The following is a 22,809-nucleotide window of genomic DNA, read 5'->3' as shown; positions in this document are numbered from 1 at the left end:
AGGGTTTGCATGCTCAAGAACCAGCCTACTTTTCCTAGCTTTACTAATCAGCATTAACAAAAGGTATTTCTTATACCTATAAATATTCATCTTGATAGAAGTTATTGAAAATGAAGTAGAAGCAATTATCCACTCTCAAAACACACACTTAATCCCTATATTGTATCAAGAATGGTTTTATGATCCTGAAGCAATTAAGTTAATCATTATTTAATTTTAGATTACTGAACTGGAGATTTACTTCAGACACAAGCTCACTTTCCACATAATTTAGTCTCAGTAATTAGAGATGTGCTTTACCCAGAGGTGGCTTGCTTAAAGCCTGTTATCTAATTTCACAAGCCTAACACCATTGAAATTTTGGGCAGAAATCTATAAACCAAACTTCAAAAAAAGAAAACCCGCAAAGAAACTCAGATTTACCAGACTGCAAACCCTTTTTTCCTTAAAAACAAAACACTGAAGAAAAAAAGATATTCTTCAAACATCTGCTCAACAAGTCAGATGTATCACAAAAACGTAATAGAAAGCATTTCTTTAACCTACCACTACCTTTAGCAAAGTTTAAAGCTGCAAGAACAAAAAATGCCCTTCTCCCACAGATTACTTCATTTACAACTTATTTTAACCAGGACATAAGGTCTACAGGAAAATGTAGGTAGCTATTAGGATGCCCCAGCAGGTATCTACCATGGGATGTAACCAGTACCGAGTAATTCAGACACTTAGAAGAATTCTGTGACCGCGTTATCAAAGGAACAGAAATAGAGACCAGGCATATTGGTTCATACCATACATATTTACCCTGGATATCATACAATTTGAAAACCGCTCAATTCCAAACTACTTCAGAAAACTTTGTGTAAACACGTTGTTTAAACCAAACCATACTAGGAAGTGCCAGTTAGCCATTCAGCTAGCTACCACCCATCCAGCTCCACTTCAGGTCTGTATACAGTTAATGACATCACTGGCTGCCAGTCCCTCGAGCTGGCACATTGCCCAAGGCCAGTTTTATGTCAGAACACATCTGCTGCTTTTTGGAACCTAAAGCATCTTCCACCGCTGCCATTACAGAAAAGGAAAACATATGACCAGGCAAGTATTTTAAATACTCACCACCTTTTTAAACTGTCTTCAAAACTGTCCAACAAAAACAACACATGCAATTGCTCAACACTCAATTAAAAGTCAACTATATTCAAACCAATAGAGAACCACCTCTATAAGGGCGGACGACGTAGATTAATTTCAAGACTTTAGTGCCAGTACTTTTATGATCTGGTTTGACTTGCTGCATAGAAGAAAGGCTGCAGAACTCACCAACAGCACATAAGATTTCAGCAGACTGACAAGAGTAAGGATGTGAAGCTACAAAGACGTCAGGACACAGCAGGTTTGCCGTAGGGAGTTTATTCAAATAAGTTAGTCTCAGCTATCTGGATTTTCAACAAACTTTATTAAATACTTTTCCATGTGGTTTCACATTAAACATGCAAAGTTGGAGACCAGTAGAGGAAGTGTGACAGCAGTAAAGACCTTGCCCAAAAGATGGTGACAGACAACATAGGAAGAAAAAGTGGCAGACACCTTCAAAGTTACTAATGAAAATAAAGTTACTAAAGCTACTAAACAAACCCCAGCAATCAGTCTTCTGCTTCATTGATTAATGGCTTGCATACAAAAACCAAGCAGACGACAAAATTGGGAAGCAATTTGAACATGAAGGTGTATTGAGTTGCTATACAACAGGCACCATGGCCTTAAAGACTGGAGCCGTAAGAGTGGGATAAAGTCACTAATACAGAATGCACAATTGCATAGACGAAATGAACAAGCTGCAGCTAAACACTGGAGGATGATCAGTGCCTGGACCAGAAGGGCCTGGACACGCTAGCCCATCCTAGCACAGAATGGCTGTAAGTCACTGTTGAGATGCAGCTGTAAAAAACACAGATGCAATACCGGGACATATTCAGAGAAACGCTTCCAACAGAGATAGGAAGTACAGGGAACTACATAAGGAGCACTGCTAAAATCCCATCTGGAATACAGCACAAGAGAGGTTGCCTGTGTACAAAAAAAGAGGCACTAGAAACACGGGAGGCTGAAGGAAGATTTCCAGCACTGACAGCACGCATGGAGACCAGGACGCACAGGAGGGGGATCCAGGGGGATTTACAGAGGATGCAATTGCTCCCTGTAAGACAGTAAAGGTAACCACTAGGAAGGAAAATAAACAATTTGAGCCAAAAAAGGCTGCTGATGCCAGAAGAAACAGGTATCAATTGGCCAGGAATAAGTTTAGGCTGGAGCCTCTCACAACAGCAAAGCTCTGGGAGAAGCTTTTATTGACAAACCTATGTGCTCTAAGGAGGCCCTTGTTATGAGAAGGACACTATGACACACTACACTTCCTACAGCTCCAACCATTTTTGTAACTGTCGCATCTAAACATGCATTGAAGGGTCTATACAACTGTCACCAAAAGCAGCTGGTTCAGCTCTCAGTGCTGGTGGAGGAAGATGGTACATGCAGCGTGAGCTATCAGGGTGGGGTGGAAGGGGGAAGCTGATTTATAGGGGAAAGTGTAAATAGTTACCACAATCTTCCTGCACACCTAAAAGGTGAACAAATATCTCCTAATTTAAAATAATAATGCTAGCCATTTTGTTTACATTGAAGTCCTCACATGCAACTACGGCAATAAAAAGTGTGCATTAGAAAAAGCTGAGCAAGCCATGCATAGTGCCTCATCCTGCTTCCCAAAATCTTACAAGAAAGAGATCTGTAGAACTGAACTGTGGCATGCTCTGTTCATCAAACTGCATCACTCAAACTAAGCTGCTCCTTGGAACAAGTACGTTCTCTGGTCTTGGAAGTGGTTTTTGAACGCTGCCTTCATGGCCTGTCAAAGGGATCTCTGATTTTTCAATGTCTGTGTATAGCATCTCTCATGCAGAGATTTTACTAGAACTGATAAAACTGAGGTCGAAGTTCCCAGAATGAAACACTGCAACTGGTAGGAGAGTAATTTCTGGTTTGATATTGAAGCACAGTAGGGTACTGTTATGGAAGAGAACAGGATTTGAAAGCAAGTTTTGGTCTGATGCTGTTTATTGTGCTGGTGCCTGAGTAAGAAGTACTTGAGTCCTAAAGACAGAGAAAGCAGCTCTTCCCATTTAGGATCCTCGTCTTCCCCACTTTTATAAAAATACTTATGTGTGTGTACAGATATATATGTGTGTGTGTGTGTATATATAAAACTATTAACTGGAAACTGCAAGTTGTATAGAATTCCTTTTCTGATGTCTTTTAAGATTGAACAAACAGATTTAGGCAATACATTGAGGATAGAAAGAGTACATTTAAGTACACATGTATTTTTCAATTTCAAAAAGTCCTCCAATTAAATACTAATGCAAGTGCATGCCTTTAAACACTTAAACAGTTTCTCTCTTGCATTGAATTAAATATGATAACCTCCAAAACTGTCTCCTTTAGCTACTTTGATACCACAGCTTTGAAAATATTCGCAGACCTCCAACATTTAAGACATACAAGATTCAAAAGTGGACACATACAACTTTGCCTTCAGCACTCACACAGGGAACATTCAATTCCCTTCTCTTTTTTTTGTTTCTTTTTTTTGTTTTTTTGTTTTTTTTGCAGGGTTTTTTTAGTAATATGTATTAAAACTACTGAAACCATTTTCCAGTCAGTTTTCTTCCTCACCATAGGAAGTTTCAGTCTTCTTGAGTCTGCTGATTATTTGCTTGACCCACAGCTCAATCCGTTGCCTAAAGACCATCTTCCCTATGATAACCCAAAGTTGATGGAGGAATGGCCGTCAGAAAAAGTAAGCGCACACTGTCCTGGGAAATGTTACTGCAGTTACAGTCCAGGCAGCTTTACTCTGCAGAAACCTAATAATTTATCTGCAGCTTCTTAGAGACTACTTACCTCTGAGGTTTTGCCATGAGTTACCCCTGATTAAAGGCCTAAATAAAAAAAAAAACAGCATAGAAGAGGGGAATTTGAGTAGGCTCAGGCAAGGTTTCTGTATTTCCTTGTGCTTGGGTTTTAGTTGGTTATTAATGAAATTAAATTGTTTAATACATCTTGAATGTTGATGCAAGCTCATCTGCTGGCTTCTGGGAAGAAGTAAGCTCTGAAAAAGGACCTAAATTATTTTTCTAAATGGTTAATTGTAAACATAGTTTTTTCCTACAACAATATATAACATCTGTCATGTTCAGAGTAATTCCAGTGATATTTTTTCTTTTAAACACTGCAATAGTCTTTTTCTGAATTTCCTCATTTCCCTCCTCCTTCCACTTTGTAAGCCTAAAAAAACCCAGAACAGTTGCGAACACCCTCCACTGATTTCCTCTGGCCAACCTTCATAACAGCACATTCCTTTCACTACAGCGGTCCTCTGCCAGCTTCATTTTGTCCCCTGCCCCAAACCCTGGGGCTAAGGCTCCCTGCACTGCACTCCAGGGGAAGCCTCCATTGCACAGCTGGGGCTATGCAAGCTTTTATCCCATTACTCTGATGTTTTCTTTGGTGTGCAGTAGAGTTATAGATAGCTTTTAGAGCTGTAGGTCTTTAAATTGCCTCATCAGGGAAAAAGAAAAATCCCAAAACACAATTCTTCATAATTACCCAGTAACGAGAAGCAATTGATCACTAACTTTCATGCTCTGATCTTCCATAACCAAACTTTCTAGGTACTCCAAATCAATCATTTACTTTGGAATTTACAGATGAAGTTAAAAGGAAGGAGTTACCTATCGGGATTTGAGAATTGCAGCAAGTCTTTGGCAGAAATACCTTTCCTTTACTGGCCTCGAATTGTAAGGCTCCAAAATGAAAACTTATAGGTGTACTGTTAAGTCACATCAGGATTAAAACTCGCAGCAACCTGTATGTGCCCAGCACGCCAGACCCACATCTTCTCCTTGAACTGAGCACATACATCCCCCCACCCCTTCCCTGTCCACATTAAGACCCTTTTAGCAAGATACTGCCACCAGGGTCATGAGTCAAGCAGGCTTGGTTAAAAATATTCTCCACCACTGTCCCTTATCTGCCTCACTGTCCAAAATCAGGACACTGTTGTCCACCTCATGCTCTGCCTTGATGCTGGATAACTTGGAAGCTTGAAGGCTGGTTGCAAAGCACCTACTGCTACCAGTGCTAGCACCAGCAAATGGCAGAAGACAGCCACATCGTAGTGCTGGGCACAAGCCTGCGTGGCAGCTACTTGTAGCCGAGGGATCCTCCTTCTCAGTAGTTATTTTACTCCCCCTGGGTTAGACTAAACTAATTACACATATTTCTGTTTATTCAGTATTCATAATTCAAATACAAGTGAAATAAAGGATCTAGAACAGCAATCTAGTTAATAAATTTACTAAAAGTGAATAGCATGTTAGAAATAGTCTATTATAAAGAAACTGAACTAATTAAAACTTTACTCCCTGCCCAAAACCCTTACCATTCTGCATAAGGAAAGCTTTAAAATTCTGAACTGCTGCAGGTAAGATGTGAATAAGGCAACAGTGAAACTAGCTGAATTTGCTATATCTCATTCAGTAGCACAAACAAGGAAAGAACAGTTAAATATACCCATATCCTCAGAAAAAAAACCCACTCTTTGTTATGGATGAAGCCATTTCGCAGTGAACAATGTGGTAAGTTTGGATGCATCAGCTCCTCAAGATATCAAAGAAATTATAGATATGCATACTGCTTTCCAAGGAACAGTGGCTAAAAAAGCATTAAAAATAAAAATACAGTCTGCAGAGCTAACAGCCAAGGCAGAGAAGGCCTAGCTTACCTTCTCCAAGAGAATCTGTGCACTAGACCTTTGAACTAATGTATTTTTTCCCTTGTTTACCCAAGGAAAAAATTCTAATACCATCTTAATAGCATTTAAATTAATATGCATAAATAATAGATTTCCAGAAGCCTGATGAAGCTTGAGCTAGTTGTAATCTAAAATAACAATGTAATTCCCAAGAGGATGCATTATCTTTACATTGTCCTAGCTTGGTCTTGGTCAAACACAGCAAGAGAATGAATTGCTACATTACTGGTTAAGCGCAGAGGAAAAAATCCAGGGCAAATAGAAGAGCACGCGGCAGAGGAAAAAGGAAATACTTGCAATCAAGGGGTGATATAGCATGGGTGTTTTATTAATCTTGCAGAAGTCCAGCCAACAACCCTGACAAGCGGCTGTCCATGCTCCTCCCCGTGGCTGGGGCTGCTCTACCTGTAACAGGCTGAGAAAACCTCACCAGACCGCTCTCGCTCACCCCAGCCCCAGGTCTGGCACGGATCACAGCAGGGCCCCAGCTCACCCTGGCCCAGCATGACTGAAGCAGGTGCCAGCTATTTTTAGGTCTAAACTGCAATTTATATCTGACCTGTTATTAAGCCCAAAGGGAGAAGAAGCCACAGCAATGCCACTAGAAAGGCAAAGTGATGTGCTCCTGGCTCATCATTGGAGAAGGGGAGGCTATGGCTAGCAAGGGAGATGTGGTCATGGCCCTGAAACACCTGGTGGGCTGCAGGAATGGTCTGCTCCAACTGCCATAAACCAGTGGATGCTTGGTGCTGCACAACCTGCGAGATGCCGAAAAACCCCAACCCCTTCCTCCCCATGTGTCACACAACTTACTTCTGGCAGCACCAGACTGTGGGTAGCACACACTTGCCTGGGCTGATCTCAATGTTTCTGGATACTGAAACATGTTCACAGTTTGTAAATACAGGAGTGTGGCACTGAAGTAATAAATTTTGAAGTTCTACATGACAGGACACTGAAGTAATAATCTAATCAAACTGATTTAAATGTGCTGACTTACCAGTTCATTCTCACACCACAGATCTCAAAGGACTACTCAGAACGTAATGAAGTGGCCCACTATGTGCAAGGAGTCATGTTCACAGCAGATCATCTGCAAATTGAGAATTACTTCAAAATCCATTTGAAGTAAATCATTCTCCCACTACGAAAATCTCATCTTCTAAGATTAGATAACTTTGGAAGATCATGCATTCCTCCTTCCTCCTTCATCTCACACTTAAAAGGATACTAGAACTACTATATCCTGGACTGTAACTGAAGCCATTCAGTGCGAGCAGCTTTCCTATCAAGGGACCACCTTTTCAGTGAGATCCATTATATCTCTCAGGGTTTGATCGAGATACTTTGTTTTTTGGGTTTGTTTTTTTTTACCCATAAACAAGAACTAAGCATTTTTCTAATCTCTGAGATTGTAAATGCCCAGCTTCTACAGCTGCAGTAATTAAATCAACTTCTCATTCCATTACCCACATCAAGTCTCTTCCTTGGCATCTGCTCTATTCCTACACCGCACTCAAATCAAACCAAAATAAGCTATTTTCTAAGATCAGCTGACTTGTCTCTCCCTCAAAATCACTGCAACCAAAATTATTCTGAGCGAATATGAAGCATCTTGCTAAATATCCAAAAGGTCTCTTTTAAAGAAAAAAAAAAGTAAACGTCAGTGCAAGGGGTTATTTTTAGCACCTGAGCTGTTCTATATTTAATCCTTTATGTCTACAAAAAAAAAAAAAAAAAAAAAAAAGAAAGCAGAATCTCTGATGAAGGTTACCAGAAAATATAATCTACTGGAAAGTCTGCTTTATGAATCCTACCTACCTAAGCACTGCAACAAGTACATCACACCAACCATTCAAATCTAAGAATTATGAGTATACAGAGAGGAATGTTTCCTCTGTTTCAAAGAGGTGCTTAAAACAAACAAAAAAACCCAACAAAACCCAAACCAACCAATCAACCCAGAAAGCAAACTCCTCAGGATAATCTTTTTGTCATTCTGCTTAGATGCAACACTTCAGACTCATGCTTAAAAACTGCCATCTTTAAGTATTTCTAATTGTCTAACACCCAAAAAACCCTCAAGACTCTTTGGGAGTTAGCTGTTAAACCAACCACTCCCAACTCCAGGACGCACCATACTTCAACAAAACCTGTTGCCACAGCTCAGGTCATCCAAGTACTCAGGCAATAAAAGATTTCTTATCTCTTCCTTATTCTCATTCCTTATAGCTGTGACCTTCATGCCCTGAAGACTCCTGCCCCATTACCTCCAATGTATTTACTTCACTCCAATAACCTTGTGCCTCTGAACTTATGCAAATTACCTGAAGATTTATTTTCAGAGACAGGACACAGATTATCAAAGGTGTGGGTTATTTATGTGGGAAGAGATACATCAGACAGACAGGAAAAGTAGAACTGTGTCAAGGAAGGCTCTCTTAGATGTACTATACTTTCATTAAAAAAGAAAAAATAAAGTAATTTAAGAGAGGGTCTTATATCCACAAACTTGGGGAAGAAAACTCATATTTTGCAGCTAACAGTATTTCAGTTTCCTGCTCCAGAAAGATACCTGTTATCTACCCACAGTTATTTTAGATTTTTGCGTTATGCTAGCTCTCTTAACATACTCATCAAACAGCAAAAGCTGAGGTAGAGGTGCGGAAAGATAATACATACCTCTGTATATAAACTTGAAACTTCTCTCTCCTTTGACCTTGAAGGACTCTGTCTTCCTTTCAAGTATCCCTACGTACAAGGCTGGCATGTCTCTTCACTCAGCCATATCCTCCAAGTGTTTTTCCAACTGGCATCACCTACACATGGACAGCTCTCTGATCCCAGGGTAAACAACAAACAGCTGAGGGACTCCAGAGTATGAAATTATACCAGAAACATCTCTGCACAAACACTGCTATCAGATGAGTAGGTTTGGTCAGTGGCAGGTTATTATTACTTTCATACAGTGCAAGTCACCTGAGTCTGCAACTTGTCACAAGGCGAAGGTGCAGATTTTCAAAAAAATATAGACTTCACAAGCTAAAAATATATGTACCTCAATTACCCCAGACTGACCCTTGTATATTTATCTTTTAAGACCTTGCGCTACATCCCTGTTGCACTATGGAAGCCAACAAGACTTCAGGTCAATTTTACACAATTTTAAAACAAGCTGCTCTGAAGGCTTTTAACTGAGCAAACTCACCTCACTCTCCTATCCAATTTTGAACTTTTTTCCCTACTGATTAAAATGTTTCCCATGCAGCTGCAATTTTGTTTTATTCTTCTGTAGAAAACTAAAGACAAGGAAATAGTTAGTTTGAATTCAAGAATCCTCTCCTTGTAGTCACATAAAGTTCACAAAAAAAGGAAATTCTCTCACTGTTGCCAGCTCCTCCTCTATCAAAAAACAGTTTCTTTACCACTGTAAAGTAACCCAAAGAAAGGCAACAGAAGCAACCCCAGAAAGAGAAAAATGCTGTACGTCCTCTCCGGTTATTAAAAACAAGACAAAAAATACATACACTAACCAAAATAAGGTTAGTAGGTTAGTGTTTGCTTAATGGAAGTACATCTGTGGGAGAAGGGACAGCATATCCAATTTCTTATTCTGTAGATTAAAAGCCATTAAGTTCACATGACAATTCTTTTTTAGACAATTTGTCTACACTTTTGTAAATGCAGTAAAAAAAGTCCCATTTTCAAAATGGACTTAATTCCAGCATAAGCATGTGAAGAAAAGTTTGTCCAGACACATGCACTATGAATGAAATGGGGTTTGCTCTGGTAATCTTCCCTTTTGCTATATTATTTAATGCTCAAATTAAGCTGTTCTATGGCTTTTTTAGTACTTGGGTATCAAACTGACCACACATAACCTGTGCACTGAAAGGCCAATTTTGCAATTAGATACAGACTTGCTCACGTACGCTTCTCAGCGCTAGAACTGTCTGATGTGCTTCTATGAACAGATCCCTGCAGACATCCTGCAGCAGCTGGTTCCTTAACAAGAGCCAGACTCACAAGGACACATCCAAATAAACGATCAACGAGGTCACACCGGGAACAGCCATGCTGTGTTCAAGAGCACGTCATCCACAAAAACAGCTTCTTTCAGAGAAATTAAGACTTCAAGACCTCCAGCATCTGCCCTTCCTATGAAGGAGCTGTAAAACGCACAGAAGTCCAGCAAGAATATCACTAAGTCCTAGTCATAGCCAGCATCAAAGCCATCTGGAAAGCTGTAGACTCAACCGATCTAAAATGGCACATTAATCCACAGCATCGGTCTGCTTTTGAAGGGAATGCCCTGTTATTTCTGCAACTTGGATCACAGGATGATTTTGGCGTGCACAAGCCAGGTTCCCTTTGGATGAATCCAAATCAGAAGATGCACCCACAGCATCACTAAACCCTGCTCATGACACAAGCATTCACAGCAACAGGCAGGCTGCACTCCTGGAAAGCTCTCCAGCACGTCACAAGCACAGCAGACTCTTCAACTGCCACAAATTTATGCAATACCTGGAATACCTCATGCTAAACAAAGGGCTAAGTAGCACCCTTTGCACTTTTGTAAGTAATGAACTTCTGTAGGTGATGTTAACCACCAACTCTCAATTCTTTGTGATCCGCTTTGCCTTCCACTGAGGCCTCTCTTGCCTCTGTGCCATTTCTCTTTCATCAATACCTGCCCTGCCTTCTGTTGCCTTCCTCACCATTGCTGAATGCCACCTTCAGCATACTTTCAGCTTTATTCTGTATTGTACTCATTCCAAATGTCCTTTGCCATGGCAAAAATCAAGCCCCATCACGCTCACAGCAGCACAGTAGCACCTAAGTCACATGGAAACAGCACCATTCATCAAGCAATCCTGAAAGGGGGAACAAGGTTTCTCCAGTGGCAAGGGGAAGCTAGCCAACCAAGGGGCAAGACTGCTGACTTGCAAGTGCAAGAGGACTGGTGATGGGTGCCACAAAGATCAAGGGGATGAAGGTTGCCTTCTTAAAGGCCACAGAACATGGGAACAACATACCCTTGCTACAGACGCCTTCAAACAGATCTCTGGGTACATCAACCCTACCCCAGGATGCGCATGTGCATGCCTGGCGTGTGAGGTAGCACAATCGCTGCCTGCATTCTTTTTGTGATTGTGCTTCCTTGCAGCTCACATACCCATGCCTCTAGAGTTGAGGTAGATTTTCCATCCCACTTCCTCACGTCCTCTCCATGGTCACACAGATAAAACCACAGGGTGGCCCATGGTGTGTACGCACTATATCCCCTCTCTTGCGCAGAGGAGCACTTGCTCCTAATAGCTGAGATAATGGTCCATACAAGTGGGGAGTAGGACATACCCTCTTTGAATTGCTGGAACTCCCAGGACAGTTTTTTGGACAGTTTCTCCACAGCCAAGAAACAGGCCCATAAAGAAGAAGAGATACTTTCTTCATATTGCTGGAGGTGGCCAGCCAATTCATCCCGTTTGTCCCTCTCCACGTTTCCAGGTCATTACTGCCAATGAGTTGGCATACAATGATGGCGCGCTCCACATAAGCTTCTGCCACATGGGCCATCTGCACTTGACTACACCTGGGTCTTTGGATAACTGCTTGTTGTTCAGGTCATCATAAATCACCTCCAGCACAGCTAGCTTCCTCAAGTACTGGATAACTCTCTCCATGACGGTTCACTTCCGAGTGACATATAACATCTTCCTTGAAGGGATACCTTCACATGTGACAGGAGCTGCCTTCAGAGGCTGAGGGCTTGTGCCCCTTTTCAAATTGCCTTGTTAATGACCCCTTCCCCAGAAAGGGATCCCAGCTGTTTGGCTTCCCTACCCTCTAATTCCAGGCTACTGGCCCCATTATTCCAGCACTGGAACAGCCAGGTAACACCATGTTGCCTGGATGACAGCTGAAATATTTTCACATATCCCACAGCTTGCTCAGGGATAAGGATTGGGTTACCACCGCATTTATGAGTTTTACCCCGTCCTCCTCCTCTTCTTGTGATGGCTCTGCTTCAGAGCAGTCTGCCTCATCCACTTCCTCCCTTAGAAAGGAAAGAATGTCTTCTTCTATTAGATGAGTTGACTTTTGTTTTCAACATTTCTTCTGGTGTATGGGGGCAACTAATAACAGCACAGGCTGATTCTCTGGTTCAGCTGCAGTGCCTGTCACACAGCAGATATTGTAAGACAGCACAGTCTCTATGCTTCCCATTCCCAGACTCTGCAAGTAAATCCTACAGGGAAGCATCGATGTTTCAGGGAATGGACCCTTTCCCTTTGTCCATTCTCCCATGGCCAACAGCAGCAACTCCTGCATTAACACCTCCTATTCCAACTCAGGCAAGCGCATTGCTTTTCTGTACCAGTTGCTAGGGAAGAATGATGTGTGCACATGAGCCTTCAAGCTGAATTAAAGTGCACCGATCTTGGGTCTGCAGAGAGCCAACCAAACATCAGCAGTCTGACTGGGAAGGCTGTCACACCTTTAAAAGCAATTCCACAAGGACAGAAGACTGCTGTTACTCATAGCATGGCAAGCAGCTAAACTAGAAAGCATCCCTCTGCTCCTTGCACCGTACAAGAGCCTTGCTCAGCCCTGCTGACCAAGCACACCTGCACACAGCATATTCTGCCAACACAGCCCAAAAAGGCCCTGACTGGGACTTGTGCCACTACACTGGGGAAGGCCAAGCCCCACAGCACATAACCCTCGTGTCCCCTTGATCCAGGTGGACTGTTGTATGGCATAGAGCAGATTCGCAACAGTTAACTGACAGAATGCCCTCAAAGGCAACCAGGTGTTTCCAACCAGCTCTCCCTTCAGTGCAGACCACCAAAAAAAAAAAGCCACCTCACCAAAAACCCAACGGAGCAACATTTTGTGGGAGCCCTCTTACTTCCTTTCCACACCGCGCCTCTCCCCTTCCCCCTGTCCCACCCATGCTTCTCTGCCTTCCCCTGCTGCAAATCTGAGCAGGTTGCAGGGCAGATTACTGCATTACAGCACTGGCCACAGCAAAGAGGTAATTACCATGCATGGTAGGATATCCTATTCAGAGCTGCACTTCACCTGTCCCTTACGGGAGGGGAAAAAAATAGACCTATCAGTTTATATTGCCTTCCATCTCCTTCTGCTGTTCCCACTACGCTGCAGAAATCTGTCTTCACAAACCTGGGGAAACTAGTCAGATCCCTGCATTATATCCCTACAACAAGAGCCAAACTTCTCACTCCTCCATAAGGTCCGCTGATGTAGTGGAGGGTCTCAGAGGCAAAGACAGCCCCTATTCACCAACCTCAGGCATCCTGAAGTTTCTGGAGGCAGGGGGGCAATGTACACAGTAACAGGCCAACCCACTGCAGTATCTTTAGTCTGAGGGGGTACTTGGGGAGCGAAAAGAGAGGAAGGAGACCCTGCGCTGGTACAAGGACTCAAAGCAGACCTGAAGGTTTTGTTTCAGCTCAATGCCAGATGGGCAGAGGGCCTGGTGAGGTAGCAGCTCCTGCAAAGTCCTTCATCTTCACTCTGAGCTCCTCCCTCATGATTGCAGCCACCAGCAGGCACAGCAGTGCAGGAGTGAGGGGAAGGCTGTCAACCCCAGCAACAGCTAACACATCCCCCCCCCAACGCACATAGCTTCTACCGAAGTATTTAAGATGGGCCAAGAAGACATATCATAACAGGTTCCATGTAGTGATGGTTAACAGGAATTCTTCTGTTATCATGTCTAGAAGAGGTCTCTGCCTTTCTAGTTAATGTTAACAAAAATAATCCTGGCCTAGTCCCCCAAAGGCACACTTGTGATACTGGACACCTCTGTGGTTTGTTATAGTCCTTGGATATCCTCATCCTAAAAACTCTAGGCACCACTGCCTTCCCTCACCAACCTCTTCCCTTGAGATGGCAGCAGCTAGTTCAGATCTTATCAAACTTGTCATCCCTTCCCCACCTCAGCAAAGCAGAAAGACACTGCCCCTCAAGCCCACTCCCCTTCCTCTGAATGGCAAATCACTCTGACAGATGGGGTCTCCTCAAAGGAACATGAGAGCAGTAACAGGCACAAACCTGGATATGAGAAAGCCCCCAAGGGTTGGAAGTCCAGCAAAAATACTGTCAAGACTAATCAGAAGGGACAAAAAGGAGTGGTTGATTTGAGTGCCACCAGGAATACAGTATACACATGTGCATGTACAGGCATGCAAACATGGGGAGGGCAGGTTAAGCAGATCTGAAGTCCATTGGAAATCCCTTGCTTTTTATTCAGCATGGACACATTCACCCACTAGTAAGTCATGGTGTGTAGTTTTGTTCCCTTGTTCCACTCTCTCTGTTCCCAGCCACTGATCAAGGTAGTCTTCCTCTGTGGTAAGTGTCCTAGGTAAGTGCCAGCTGTGTGCTCCAACTTTTTGAAGCAGATGTCAGTGGCTGAAATTACAGCCTCAGAAAAAGTTCACTCACATCTTCAGTGTCCACAGCAGCTGCCTGTGACTCACAGGGCACTGGATGTATTTGTGTCTCACCTTTTGCGCTGGCAGAACCAGGCAGCACATTCCCCCTCAGTAAGGCAAAGCATGAGGCCATGGCCTGGAAATACCCTCCCATAGTCGGAAGCCAGCAGGACTAACAAAGGACTGCCCCCACTGTTTACTTAACACAGTCCTGGGCCAGGCACCAGGCCGGAATCAATACTGCTCACACTGCCTGGGGATCCACAGAGGGCAAAGGCCCAGGCTATCTCGTTGATAACTCCACAACATAGAGGTAAAATGTTTGGAAGACAGCCTTGGAAACCTTGATCATAACTGCAGCCAAACCAGACTAGCTCACCCCACATCAGCTCACCACTAGCGGTAGGAATTGAGGGTCATGAGACTTTACAGATGACAGTCACTCTTTTGCGCAAGGTCTGGGCTGCTAAAGTTTCCTTCGGTGACAGCAGAGATGGCAGAAGGCCTTGACTGTGGCTCTTCACACAAAAGCTCTGTGCCCACTTCTGGCCATTGCATGTCTGGTGAGCAATGGCACTCTACTGGACCAAGCTTCTCCACTAAGGCCAGAGAAAAAACAGCTGCAAAACTTCAGAGAAAGCTCTTACTTCTGTTTTCTTTCCCTAAACTGCAGGATGTCCAGGAAGGTGAGTCTGGTCTTTCAGGTGTGCTCCTGGAGCAGCCCATGGTGAGAAACACCCATCTCTGACATCAGTAATCTCAAGAGTCAAGAGGGGATCCAGACAGCAGGTTGCATAGGTCACTCAAGCAAGCGGGAAGAGAAATAAAGTTTGTTCCCACTTAAGAGGCTTACACAGACACTACTGACAGGGCAATGACATGCTAGCATCTTCCCTGTGGCAATTTGACACTTCCTGGAGCAACAGTGCAAAGAGCAGAGGTTAACGGGACAGCTTTCCTTCAGAGAGCTCTGCAGCATACGCATAGGGAGGATGGTTAGTCTAAGGAGTAGGTTAACTCAAATTCAAAGAATATTAAGTCGACAAAACAAGTAAAACTGAAATCTGATCTCCTGGCCTGTTCCTACTGCACTGCACATATAGTTAACACAGATACAGCCAGACACAACTCCCCTGGCAAAGAGATTCTACTCCCCTGCAGAGAAGAATCCACACAGAGCAGCTCCAAAATCCCAGACAAAGCCCAGTATTGGCAGTGCAGGGAAGAGACTATTTCTGCTAAAAAGCATTATGAGTATTACAGGCCATACTGCAGTACAGTTCTTTGCCTGCGCAGTCGGTTTGTCTTTAAACTTTTGCTCCAGGTGAAGTCTGATGGACAGGTACCTTTCCTTCCCTACAATATATACTTTTGTTACTGTGCTTATAATCACCACTACTAGAAAAAACAGGGACTACCACATTTATTTCAACAGCTAGTAAAGACAGAAAAGCATACCATATAGTCCTTTGAATGTTTTGCATGGCTGTATTTTCCCCCTTCCTCCTCCAAACATGACATTCAAAACCCCAGAGGTTATCAAGCACAGAGCTAGTATTAATCAGCCTCTCAGGATCTGAATTCCATGGGCTCAGAGCAAATGGCTGTAGAAGCCTATTGCCTCTTCAATGGACTTGATGCTGATTCACAAACCACATTAACAGTTCAAGGCAAGGGTAGGACTCCTATTTTTGCATGCATCCTGCTGGGCAATGCAGCCACTGCTACTGGAGGCACTACTCTACAACTAGACTGATGCTGCTAAAAGGCCAGAAGGCCAAGCTTGGTCCAAAACAAGTCAGGGGGCAAGCCAACAGCTAAGCAGGGTGGATAACAAGGGCTCCAGCCCTTATGATAAATTTTTGGACCTTTTTTACAGAATTGTCCTCTTGGGTCCCACAGCAGTCAAAGCACTCCAGCAGGTAACACCACCAAGTGCTTTGCTGATCATAGAATCATTTAGGTTGGAAAAGACCTTTAAGATAATCAAGTCCAATCTGACCCACTACTTCCCAAATGTAGCCCCCTTCCACCTCGCTGTGAAACATCATCAGCCTCCCATACAAGGACTCTGCTACAGACATGCACAGAAGTCTGCTGCCCTGATCCCTGATGTCCTCCACAGTTCTAGATGGGTACCTAGATCCTACACAAAAGAAATACCAAGGGATGGAGGGAACATTTCCTCACATCCAGGTTCATCCTGAGATGAAGAGATTATAAGGGCTCTCCAAAACTGAGGGAGGTGAGGAACAATATTTTAAGGGGGGGGGCACACCCCCCAAATCTTTATAATTGTTTCTACAGACTGGAATAGTTTCCCATTAATTTCTTGTCCTGTTTCTGTGCTTTCCCAGTTCCTGCACTGGATGTGCATGCTGACCTATCCTCCACCGAATACCATTTAGCAGCCACTGAAGTCTGAGAGATACCAGATCTCATACACACTCAGATTATCATCACCTAGATATAAATCCTCTGGTGGACCTCAGTGTTTGCTCCCCAGAGAGCGCAGAAACATCTGCAGAACAAAAGGAAAAAAAAATCTCTTTATCAGGCAGTTTGCTTCTCTTCCAGGGGTTCAAGTAGCAGAAGACAGGAAACAGCCAAATTGGGGGGCAGGGGTGAAAGTAATCAAAAAGGTCAATATAGGGAATGGACTAAGCAGATCTGGCAGCTGCCTGCAAAAGGGAACAAAAGTGGTTCCACCTCCAAATGGGATAACAGGACCCACAGAAATGCCAAGGATAAATCCTGAGCAGAGCTGTACACTGATACCTTAGTACCATCCATTCCTGTTCATGTTTGGACAATACTCTGAAGCCTGGGGAAAGGACTAATTTGAGCACAGCTAATCACTGGGCTGATGAATCAGCTCACCAGTGTGTACTCTCCTTAGGGACAGAGGAGAGAATTGGCAGAGGACAGCACTGCAGAAGATAGCAATATGAGGAAACAGCTGCTGAATGCGATTGCAGGAGGAGCCCGTTGTGTAGAAAACATTTTGGTGCAGCATTCTTGGCCAAAATTATCATCCTCAGCCAAGCACATCCCACAGCACGTAAGAAACAAGCACATTCCCTTAGGAAATCCACAGGATTTTCAACTCCAAAATGCTGCAAAGGCAAAACCTAAGGCTTTTGCTACTGAACAATGCAAGTAACAGCAAGACAGAAAACATTTTCTATCACGTGGCAAAGGTCAAGACAAACCCATAGCTATGCAGTTCTCTCAAGGATAGTATCAATCATGTGCACCCAAAGGCAATGAGCTTGTGACGTATCTACATCTGTATTTCATGAAAGCTGTACTAGTTTGAGGAAAGTTTCTGCAGCAACTTGAGATCCACTGGCTTGAAGTCTGCACTGTTAACTTCACTCAGTAGCCTCTCAAAAGAATCAATTCAAAATGTATGTCAAGTATTTTCTATATTTTTTTTTAATAAAAACCTTTAAGAACCCTCAAACAGGAGCGGAGGGCTCCAGATGGGGCCACTATGCAGTCCTATGTACTTGCTGCAATTTGCAAAAGCAGTCTTCCTGCCTCTTCAGCGCGTTGCAGAGGTTACTGCACCTCTTCCGCCAAATGAGGCTTCCACCTTTTCCCTTTCCCACTCCTCTCACAGACAAGCTCAAGCACCCAAAAAAAAGCAGCCCTCAAGACTGCAGCACCAAGCCTTGCCATGAATGCTCTCCTTAATCCTCAAAATTGCCATCTGCCTTAGAAGAAAAACCTAACTGCTTGGGAAGCACCAAGGTGAGGGCAATGGCAAACAAGGCATTGCCCAGAGCAACCACAGAAAAATACGTCTTTCTACAGAAGTAGATTTCCTCTTGTTGACAAAGATACTGTAGCCAGTTTAAGGATCCTGACATGACAGGTCTCTTGCTAGTTAGTGAATTTCCAAGAAGATTAAGGCCAATTCTCTACTGACACACCAGGAAGCCTGGCTGGGAAAGGGAAGGCTCAAAGCTAAATGGCATTATCAGACCCCAAGACACTCCTGGAGCCACTGCTGCACTAATGCCCTCCAGCGTACTGACAAGCAGCTCTTCACATCAAAAGTTGATGCTGCCCTGGGAAGCAATGGATCCGGAGCAGTGATACCAGCAATTTCCCAGGCGGTGATGGCTGCACAGAGCGCCAGGCAGAGGCGAGCTATCACGTCCGTGTGCTCCCTCACAGAGCTCCTGGACCAGCACCAGCACTGCCATGCTGACCCTCAGCACGCAGAGGCTGCGCTCCCACCAGCAGCTGCCCTTGTCCTCCATGGTTATCTCTCCCAATCAGGCCACGATCATTTCCATATGCAAAAACATCTTCAGGACAGGTTGCCGCAGGTAAGGACATTCAAAAAAACAGCAATGCAACTTCTTCCGCCACCTGCATCAGGTGAGCACCACTGCAGCTGAACAGCCTGAGCAACCAGGCTGCCCAACCACACACGCACATGCTGCAGCTTAAATACCTTAATGATTCTCAGGATTGTGCCACCAAGCAATGGTTCCACCTTGCTGCCTGATGGCAACCCAAAACCTGAAACTGAAAAGGACAAAAGAATCACAGGAACTGGTATTTGAGCTCACACTTGCAAAAGTCTGGTGTCCTTAGAAAGCTTCCAATGCACTGGAAAGTGAAAACCAGAGCCCAAACAACGAGTGAAGAGCCCACAACTCACTAACCTTGCAAAAAATCAAGCTGCCATGCACACTTGCCGATTCAAAGAGAGGTACGTCAAAGCCATCAGGTGGACATAGTCTGGATTATTTCACTTTTATGGAAAATTTTATGCAAATACTTGTCTGCGTAGGAGTATTCATGCAGAACAATCCTTAACTAAAATATATTATCATAGGGAATTTTTCATAGGAAGATCTACCATCATTACTAAAAAAAACCCTGCATAACTTGAATTCTTTACTCATCACACAAGATAAAGCTCCCAAGTACTCTTGCCTGTAAGAGGAAGTCTAATAAATAAGCACTGTTCCCTAACTGGCTTTTTTCAGTTACAAAGACTTGATCAGCATCATCCTGCCCTTCTACAGCTCACAGGCCAGTTAAATTAAATCCATAATAAAATGTACAAGGTAACTCCAGCTTTGATAAACTTTATTTCCAAGCTGCCTTAATGGGAAGAGAAACATTATGGAACAGAACTGCATTTTGGTTCAACTAAACACTAATTTACCACTGGACTACTACAGTCTCCCTATGTGCAACATTTTCAGTGACAGGTAACAGCTCACCTCCAGGACTGTTGTACTCTCCATGAAAAGGCAAAGAACCAGGTAATGAAAAGGTACAATCACAAATGTGCATATGCTCCAAGGGCTTTTCACACAATATAATCTATTCCACCAAACAATTTTTAGACTTTGAGGAACAAAAGTGGGTTTGTATTCCCATGCCAGACAGACTGATCATCTCCTCTCTCTGGAAAGTAAATAAAACCTGCTCTTGATTCTGTCAGTACAGAGATAAAGATCTAACTTCAGCGAGAACTTCAAGTAACCCAAGCTTTTAATTTTTTCCTAATGCTTCACACGTCCCATCAGTAGCACAATAAAGTTTTACTTATTTGTTCTTTTTTCACACACCACAAAAGAGCTTTCAGTCTGCGTGAAAGACAATGCCTTGGATGCTCCCAGTGGACCTCCGATTTATTGTTCACTGTAACTTTTCTCCTGCTGGCAACTGGAGACTCGTTCACCAGATTCTGTGGTAACAGATATAAGAAGAGACAAGCAGATATCTTCTATTGCATCTCTGGACACCTGCTCTGAAAGTTTTCTGTTCCTGTGCACTGTTATTTGAATACATGAACGACCTTTCCAAGGCAAGCAACAGTCTTTCCGCAAAGAGGCTTGGTCCGACAGTCAGACTGAAGGGTGGGAAAAAAGCACTCACTCTCCTCAAATACCTTCCAGTGCTACCTTTGTGAACTGAGAAATCAACAGCCTCAAATACTTATTTCAAGCCCAGCCAACTATAAGGCTTGAAGAAAATGGGACCTTACTGTTGTAGTACAAACTATTACACACTGCCTATCTATCAAGATCTTAACCATACAGAGTCCTGTGTATGAGCCCTATTGCTTCTTTCTCCCCACTGTTTTTCTTCTTGCAGGTGACCAAATGGACTGCTTTCCCCACAAAAGCCTTAACAGGCACCTGGAAAGACAAAAAGATAGCTTTTCATTAATTCTAAATACTGAGCCACTGAAAACAAAGGGAGGACACTATGTATGTGGCTCATTTCCAAGCCTGGTGAGTCTCATGACTTGGAATCATTGCTTCCTCCAAAGCCAGTCCAAAGAGTAGAGGCATACTAACAGTCCTCCAATATTTGCTCAATGGCTTTTAGACCCATCAGTCCCTCTACCCAAAAGGTATGAAAATTAGCCCCTGGGGAAATGGCGAAGAGGAAAATATGCATATCGTCAGAAAGCTGGGACAGTCCTTGAGCGAGGGGAAGCAGAGCAGGTAAAGGAAATTCCTTAAGAGAGGCTGGAGAAGAAGCGAGAGCAGAGATGTTGAAGATGCAGGGTGGTGGTCAGGAAGCATGGGAAGGAACAGGAGAAAGAAACAGGGACTTGCTGCAGCTGATACAAACAGGAGACAGGGTTGCACACATCCACACCACCATGTCCAGTTCTGCCTTCAGTAGTTCAAGGACTCTTATTTTCACAGACTGAAAAGCGTGCACGGGAAAGCTTCCCAAACAATTTCAACCACCAGAAAACAAGTCCTCAGCAGGAAACCCAACAAGGACAGCCGTTTCAACCTTAAAGAAAAAAAACCCAAAACTACAAACCTGATCACAGCCTAAGTCCCTGCATGGAAACAAGTTCCGTGGCAGATTAAACCTCAACTGCTGAAACTAAAGCTTGGTAAACACAGAGCCACCAGCTTCTGGATGAAATTAAAAAAGATTCAGGTCACAAGTACTTTAGCAAAGATCACCACCCACCAGAAGAACTTACCAAGGGCAGGACAGTCTTCATGACTAACCATTTTCTAAATCAAGTCTGGAAGTTTTTTCTTGGAGGCAAGCTATAGTTTGCATACAGATTTATGTGACAGAGGGTTAACCCTGGGATCACTTCTACACCCTCTACCTGTGTCTTGTGACCTGAGAACCCAAGGAGAGGGAGTGTGAAGGAGCTGGGGAATGTAAAAGGGGCAGGAAAAGAAAGGAAGAGAAAGTACAGAAAAAGACACATAGAAACAAAGCATACCAGTAATGAAGTAGAATGAATAAAAGCAACCTAAAAGGAGAAAGAAAAAGGATGCACAAAATTGTATTATTATGGTATGATAATAATTATAATTAGTTGAAGGTCCATTGGAGGAAGAAAAGAAACACAGGAAGAGAAACCAATTCTGCAGGAGACTGGGGCTAGAGAGTCTGCAAGGAGCGACCATGAGGGAAAAAGAACTTTTATTTGTTTCCTTAGGTCACTGAGTATTTCAAGGGTGAGTTTTCCAAGCACAGAACTCGCTGTACCAGAGAACCCAGGTCCAGCTTACCACATGGTACTCTGACCAGCCTCACATTGTGTAGGCAGTACACAACACCACACAACAATAAGCCAGAAAAATGCTAAACCTAAGACATGCCCCCAGCCACACTCACTCGCAGCCTGATTCTTCCATGTGACAAATCCTTACACTTAGTGATCCCCTGTCCAAGCGAAACAGGCAAACAGATGCTCTTCTAAAGTCACTGTATTCCATTGCACGCTGCCACGATCAATAGAGCCATTGTTCGTTTACTTTGTTGTTTTGAGCTCCGTGACAAGGTACAGCAGCGAAACTTTACCTGGATACCAGGTCTGTGGGGGATCAGATGTGCGCAGGCGTTGTGATCTACGCGAAAGGAAAGGAGACACCAGGTATAGATACACAAAAGCACAGGAAGCAAGGTCCTATCGCTCTGGGCTCTTTCTGTTGGCTTTTTTAAGCAACAACTACAGGATCAAATAACAATAACCAAATTAAAAGTGTCTGCCACATAACAGTCTAAGTTCAGATCTTTATAGTCTAGAGTAGCTGAGGTGGTAAACAATACAGGACAGACCAAAATGTACTGATTCATTATCCACAGAAGCTTTAAAGCAGGCTGGTTTGTCTCACTTACAGCTCTATCAATGAAAGCAATCAGCCTCTCTGAACACAGCAAGAAAGTTTATTTAGGGCAGCACTGCCAGGCTTCTCTCACCTCTGCTAGGTGTGGGATGGTAACTTGCTGGGGGAGGCGGACAGAGGGCAGGGGACTTGGAACTAGGAGATCTTTGAAGTCCCTTCCAACCCAAACCATTCTATGATCAGATTCAGGTTTACTTCTATCTTTCCTCTAAAAAAATCATACCCAGCAGAATACACAAACCCAGAAACTTCTATATGGATGAACATTGCACAAAAGCTTACATTTGCTGCAACTATCATAGGCAGAAAAAGGCAG

At 43.4% G+C, this 22,809-nt stretch overlaps 1 protein-coding gene across 6 annotated transcripts in view; it reads right to left on the bottom strand.

Annotated features, from left to right (window-relative positions):
• The window catches only part of AGPAT3 (1-acylglycerol-3-phosphate O-acyltransferase 3), a 94,090-nt gene that overhangs the window by 51,800 nt on the left and 19,481 nt on the right, over positions 1-22,809 (bottom strand). The gene's annotated exons all lie outside the window — the stretch shown is intronic.

The sequence above is a fragment of the Falco cherrug genome, chromosome 2 (genome assembly GCF_023634085.1).
Source record: "Falco cherrug isolate bFalChe1 chromosome 2, bFalChe1.pri, whole genome shotgun sequence".
NCBI classification, from domain to species: domain Eukaryota; kingdom Metazoa; phylum Chordata; class Aves; order Falconiformes; family Falconidae; genus Falco; species Falco cherrug.
The sequence above is the reverse complement of the archived record's forward strand: the minus strand, read 5'-3'. Positions and strand labels throughout refer to the sequence as shown.